The following is a 5,775-nucleotide window of genomic DNA, read 5'->3' on the forward strand; positions in this document are numbered from 1 at the left end:
AGAGAGAGAGAGAGAGAGAGAGAGAGAGAGAGCAGAGAGATAGAGAGCAGTGAGAAATGCGCACATCACTGAACCCTTTCGATTCTATTGCAATGTCAAATACGGTAGTTTTTTGTGTTCTAACTCTCTTGGAGAATCTGCAACCTCGGCCACGAGCCCATGATCTCAACTTGAGCTTGTCGAGGCGGATGTTTTGCGAGCTGCTGGCGCGCGTGTGCAGCCCCAGCGCCAACGATAGCCCGAGCATCCCAGCGGCTGAGGTAGACAACCGGCTTGGCCTTTGCCCTCGCTGCACCGCCGTCGGAGTGCGCGGCCGCAGTGGAGTAGCTCTACAGGGCGGCTGCACAGAGACAGGCAGAAGCTTGTGAAGAGCCATGACTGTGATCGATAGCAGCAATCTCTGAATTCTTCTTTTGTTTCCCTTTGAGTTGATGGGGGCTAGATGTACTTCAGACAAGGCTTCAACAAGGAAGAGCGGAAAACCACTAATACTTTTTAGTATTGGATGATGTAGTGCACTATCTATCTATCCATTCAAGAAAATTGATGGCGATGGAATCCGCGTGTGTGCGTGTGTGGCTGTGCCTCTGGTCGCTCGATGGTTTTTTAGGTTCCGTAAAGTATGAAACTGCTGGTCCTATTCTGAATTCTAATAATGTTGATCACCAGGGAGAAAGAGATCAGAGGACGGATGGAAGGGATGGCGACAACGTCATATTCGAAAGGGAATAACGCTGGAATACCTTGTTGTTGCTACCTGTCAGAGTTCATAATTATGAACTAAATTACTTGGCACTTCTTAGTTGCCAAACTTGACAGTTGCTAAGACCTTCTGTCGACAAGATACACAAACATACAATTGCATGGTAAGTTAACGTCTTCTGATGGATTTTGTTTGCCTTTTTTGACAAGAAAACTATAACTATCTGCTTACAGTTTATCAAAGGTAATCTGCCAGCGGCATGAGAAGTATGTTCATTGATTTCATGTGGACTAACTTACTGGATGATTTTATTAATTTCTTATAGCTTCACTCCAATAATTCTCCCTATATTTTTGGGTAATTCATTTCATCCAATAGTTGATAGTTGCTTCATTATTACAAAAAATGATCAGACCAGGAAAAGAGATCTTATGATAGTTTTTTCGTTATTACGAAAAATTCATCGGAGAGAAAAATAAATCTTATCTGATAGTTTGATCTTTTTCCCCATTATCTGAGAAAAGTTCTCCCTAGATCGCGGATGCAATCGTGGCATGAGATTGTTAAGAGTGAAGACATGCATATGGGTACTTTCCACTGGCACATCACTAATGAAAAGAATAGCATCATATTTTATTTACCCAACTATTGTTCTCCAAAACTAATCATATTATTTGCTTTCTACAGGTACTATGTAGAGTATTCGAAGAAGTCATCTTCATGAAACTAGCAGAGGATAGACATTAGGAAAAATGAGAGATGAGGTGAGTTTTTGTTGTTCACCATCCAATTCAAGCATCACACAAATTAAGCATTACTATTCAAAGGATGCATAGTTAACCTGTTCATCCTTTCTAGAGGAATTAATAAGTTATTAAAATTTGTGTCCCGTTGCAACGCACGGGCTCTTTTGCTAGTAATAATAAAGCACGGATTGACTCCGTGGGTTCACCGTCACAATACGCTTCTTCCCGTGAATTTACGCTTTTACTTTGAATTTAAATATATACGTGAGGTGGTACTAAAAAATCGCTTGGTTCGTCCGTCCGTTTTCCCCTTCTTTTCTCTTTGGTAGGCATTGGGTCACCCGTCGCCCACCTGGGCCACAGCCTGTAGAATCCAGACGAGACACGATGGGAGCCGGCCCAGTCAATCAAGAGAGGAGGCAAAAACTTCCGCTGATCGTACTCCCTACTTCTGTTAGGTCCTCGATGGCATCGAACAGAGCTAGCCCATTATTGTGTACAGAAAACTGATTTGAACTGCTATCAAAAGTACCATCTCGCTTTGTTATGTCCCATCATACCAATTTATATACGTCATTGAATTAAAATTCGTAAGAAGCCTCGAGCGTACATGGATCAACATGAGATACATCTTTGAGATGAAAAAAGCTGATGCAAACGACCTGGCTAGGGTATTCGTCATCCTTGCAACACCAGCATCCGCCGTCACCCCGCCCGCCGGTCGCCGTCAATAGCATCAGATGCTTCCGGTGAGCGGCCTTGCATCGGATGCTTCCGGCGAGCAACCCCGCGTGGCTGGCGCTCCCGCCGGCGACCAGCCTTGCTTTTGCAGCCGCCCCATTGTTGCTACCCCTCATACGAGAGAGTCGCGTGAGAACGCTCGCCGCTGCTGCAACTTCTCGCCGCCGTCAGCTAATTGCCGTCAAACACACCATGGCTGGATTTGTGCTTGCAGAAAGAGCATGGTTGTTGCTGGATATGGCGCGAGCTTGCACAAGCCTTGGCGGTGGCTCTTGCTTGCTCATCAGTGGGGTTCCAGAGATAAGGGGAGAGAAGGGAGGAAGGAAATTGGGGATGACGGGGACAAGAAGGGACGGCTATGAAGATAAGGTCGACGAGGGACAGCGGTGCGTGCGCCAGATGACAGGCGTCACCCGCGCGAGACGACTGGTGGGACAAGCCTATGGCCGCTTTTCTCGCAAAAAAAGTGTACAGCCGCTTGAAAACAAGCAATTCCCGTAGGATAGGATTAGATTTAGCTAGATTTGGTAATACTCCTATATAACTAGGTAACCTCGTGTAAACTTTCAACTAAATCAAATCGTCGTGCATGCATTTTTACATAATTGCCGGGTTTGGTACGACATTCTTTTTTAAGTTGGATTTGCATATGTTTGTGTTTTTTATGTACTCATACTTTTTTTATGTACTCATACTAACTACACAGGTCACGACACATACGGCACAAACATATATGTCTAGACGTCCAATGAAATAAATACATAAATTATCTTCGGGAGCTGCTGATCTCGATGTCAAAACATAGGCATTTACGTGTTATGGCCACGGCTGATCTCGATTTATACGAGTGCATAATAAACCATCAATGTCAAAACATAGGCATTTACATGTTATGGCCACGGAGTGTTTAGTTGTTCTCAATAAAGCTAAAGCTGTTGTTCCGAATCAGAAAGAAGATGCAATGTTTGATGTCCCTGAAGATGGTCACGTTGAAGGTGTGGTATGGAGGAACATGGCAACCACCTTAAACATCCTTTTGACCCAAAATTGATGCTATGGAGAAAAAAGAACAATTCCATCCAGATAAAATTATTTTGAAAGTGTTGTATATATATGATATTTTTACTGTCTAATGTCAATACAATACTTAATCTGCTGGTGTGGTATATGCTTTGTCACTAGGCATTAACAGACTGATCTACAACATCGTACTGAAATTTGTCGGACAAAAAACATGGTGTATATAGCAATGCTCTTACTTTAATATCATTTTTCCGCTTTCTAAATTACTTCAAAAAACATGATACTCTAGCACGCAAACAACACATATATTATTATACTTATGTCTAGCGTAATTAAATTTATTTATAAGTCGCTACATATGCTCTATTTATGATGCAAAATTTATATTAGCTTTTAATCAACACCAGATTCATACAGTATACATGCAGGCAAGCAATTTTGATGGCAATCTCGAGTCATGGATGCTAAGAAACAAAAAAGGAAAAGAGATAGAGAGCAGTATGCACAGATGACCAATGAAGATAAATAGGAAAAACTGAAAAACCGTCGTAAAGCCTATCATTTCAAAAAAAAAAAAATATTGGCCCCAGTTGCAAAAAATACACACAAGGGACGAAGAAATATTCAAACATGAAGCCAACACAGAAGATAAAAAGGTGCGCACGGAAAAGGCAGAAATAGACAAATATGCAACCAGAATAAAAAAAGAAAGCTAGAATAGAACAAATTACAGCTAACCGTGAATTGAGACGCAACACACTAAACAAAAATTCAAGTGTGATGGAGAATCTGCATATAAACCACAGAACAGAATAGTACATGAATTAGGACTTCACGATTAGCATGCACATACACAACATGCTTGGACGTTAAACGAAGTATACGCCATTTTTACTATATGATATCAGTAACTCAACATAATTGTCGTGTGTATGATTTTTTTATTATCAGTACGATGCTTCATTTACTTGTGAGAAAACGTCATATTGAAGTCAGATGAAAGACATCATGTGTTCTTTTACTTCAAAATCATTTGAATTAGTAACTGAACTCTTGAAGAATGTGCTTTAAAGTCAAGAAAAATGCACCCGGTGCAAGTCCTCCGTGCACCCCTCTCTCTCCAACCACTGGCCATCCAACCCGTAGCAACGCACGGGTATGTTTCCTAGTAATAATAAAGCACGGGTTGACTTTGTCGGTTTCACTGTCACAATACGCTTCTTTCCGTAAATTTATGCTTTCAGTTTTTTCATCTATATTATTTTCTACATCCGATGTGGTACTATCCGTTCTTTTCATGTTTCTGACGTTTGCTGGAGTTCCAAGCCTTTCTTCTATACGTCCTTTCTGCTAGATGGGCCTCAGTGCACCACATGGCCCAACGAAACCGAGCTAGGCCTGGTGAAAAGTAAACGACAGTCTCCTCCCCGCTCGATCGCTCCCCTGTTCTCAGGCGCACCAGCCGCCGGGGCCGACCTGGTCTCATAAACATCGCCGCAGGCATCTCTGACACGGACTCCATCGCCCGTTCTGAACTTATAAAAAGGCCTGGAGTCCCAAGTTTAGTGCGTCCAATCTCGCCGTTCCGCTCGACATTGCCGCACCGAAGCGTTCAATCTCATCCGCCGGCTGCTGGGTGCCCACGCCGCTCCCAATATCTGGCGACCCACAGCTGCCCCTCCCAGACCGAGATCGGCTCCACACCGCCACTTGCGACCGCTGGCTTCGATGAATGACAACCCACGGTTGCTCCTTCCTGTCTCCGGCAACCCACTACTTCGGCCCTGCTTCGACGACCAACGAGCGTAACGACCACCCACAGATGCAACTCCCTTCTCTGTCGGTGCAGGAAGCGGCTCCTCCGTCCTTCAGATCCAGCAAGGTCCCAGCAACGCCAGGTCTAGAAACATTATAGCGATGAGAGCACCACGGTCGCCGTCTCTGAATTCTGTTCGGAGTCAATACAAAGGAGAAGATGTTTCAGTTTTTCCTAATAAAGAGGCTTGCTGCTTGCCCCAATGTTTGGTCTAAACTGTCGATGCTACTTTATATTGAAGAGAGGTTTTGAGGCAGAAGGTCCCCTTGGAGTTTGGACAGTGGATTTTTTAGTCGCAGAGGATCTGATAGAGATTGGCTGTGGCCAATGGAGATGAGATTCTACGTGCATTAAGAACCTTTGAATTTCTTCAACCGTCACATATCCTTTTGTTTTTCTCTTGTAGCCTTGAAAAAGATTGTGAATTGTCAGCTTAATGTCCATGAAAGTTGCATATCACTTGTTCTCCTGTAAAACGCTCAGTAGTCACTATCTTAGTCCATCTGATTTTGAATTGTTAGCTTAGTGTCCATAAATGGTGCATATCATTTTGTCTTCACTAAAAGACTCTTAGTCAATATCTTAGTCCATTCATAATTACTGGATTCTTGCGTCTATGCATATGTCAGTTATGTCCACATATGCTAAACGTGGTTTTATTAACTGGCATGTAAAACCGTCTTTGGCTATGCCACCTAGTCCTGTCTTGGGGTGGAGGAGTTGCATTATTGCTGATCAAATTGGTT

The 5,775-nt window shown here is 43.2% G+C and overlaps 1 long non-coding RNA gene across 2 annotated transcripts in view; it reads left to right on the forward strand.

Annotated features, from left to right (window-relative positions):
- The window catches only part of LOC123189774 (uncharacterized), a 2,861-nt gene extending 1,362 nt beyond the window's left edge, over positions 1-1,499 (forward strand). Inside the window, exons 2-4 of one of the 2 annotated variants that reach the window (XR_006495985.1) lie at positions 670-866; positions 1,228-1,290; positions 1,391-1,485. This is a non-coding gene — a long non-coding RNA (uncharacterized lncRNA). Of the gene's footprint in view, positions 1-6; positions 867-1,227; positions 1,291-1,390 lie in introns of those variants that run through there. The other variant, XR_006495984.1, reaches the window with a different exon arrangement.
- The last annotated feature ends 4,276 nt before the right edge of the window (positions 1,500-5,775 follow it).

The sequence above is a fragment of the Triticum aestivum genome, chromosome 2A (genome assembly GCF_018294505.1).
Source record: "Triticum aestivum cultivar Chinese Spring chromosome 2A, IWGSC CS RefSeq v2.1, whole genome shotgun sequence".
Lineage (NCBI taxonomy): Eukaryota > Viridiplantae > Streptophyta > Magnoliopsida > Poales > Poaceae > Triticum > Triticum aestivum.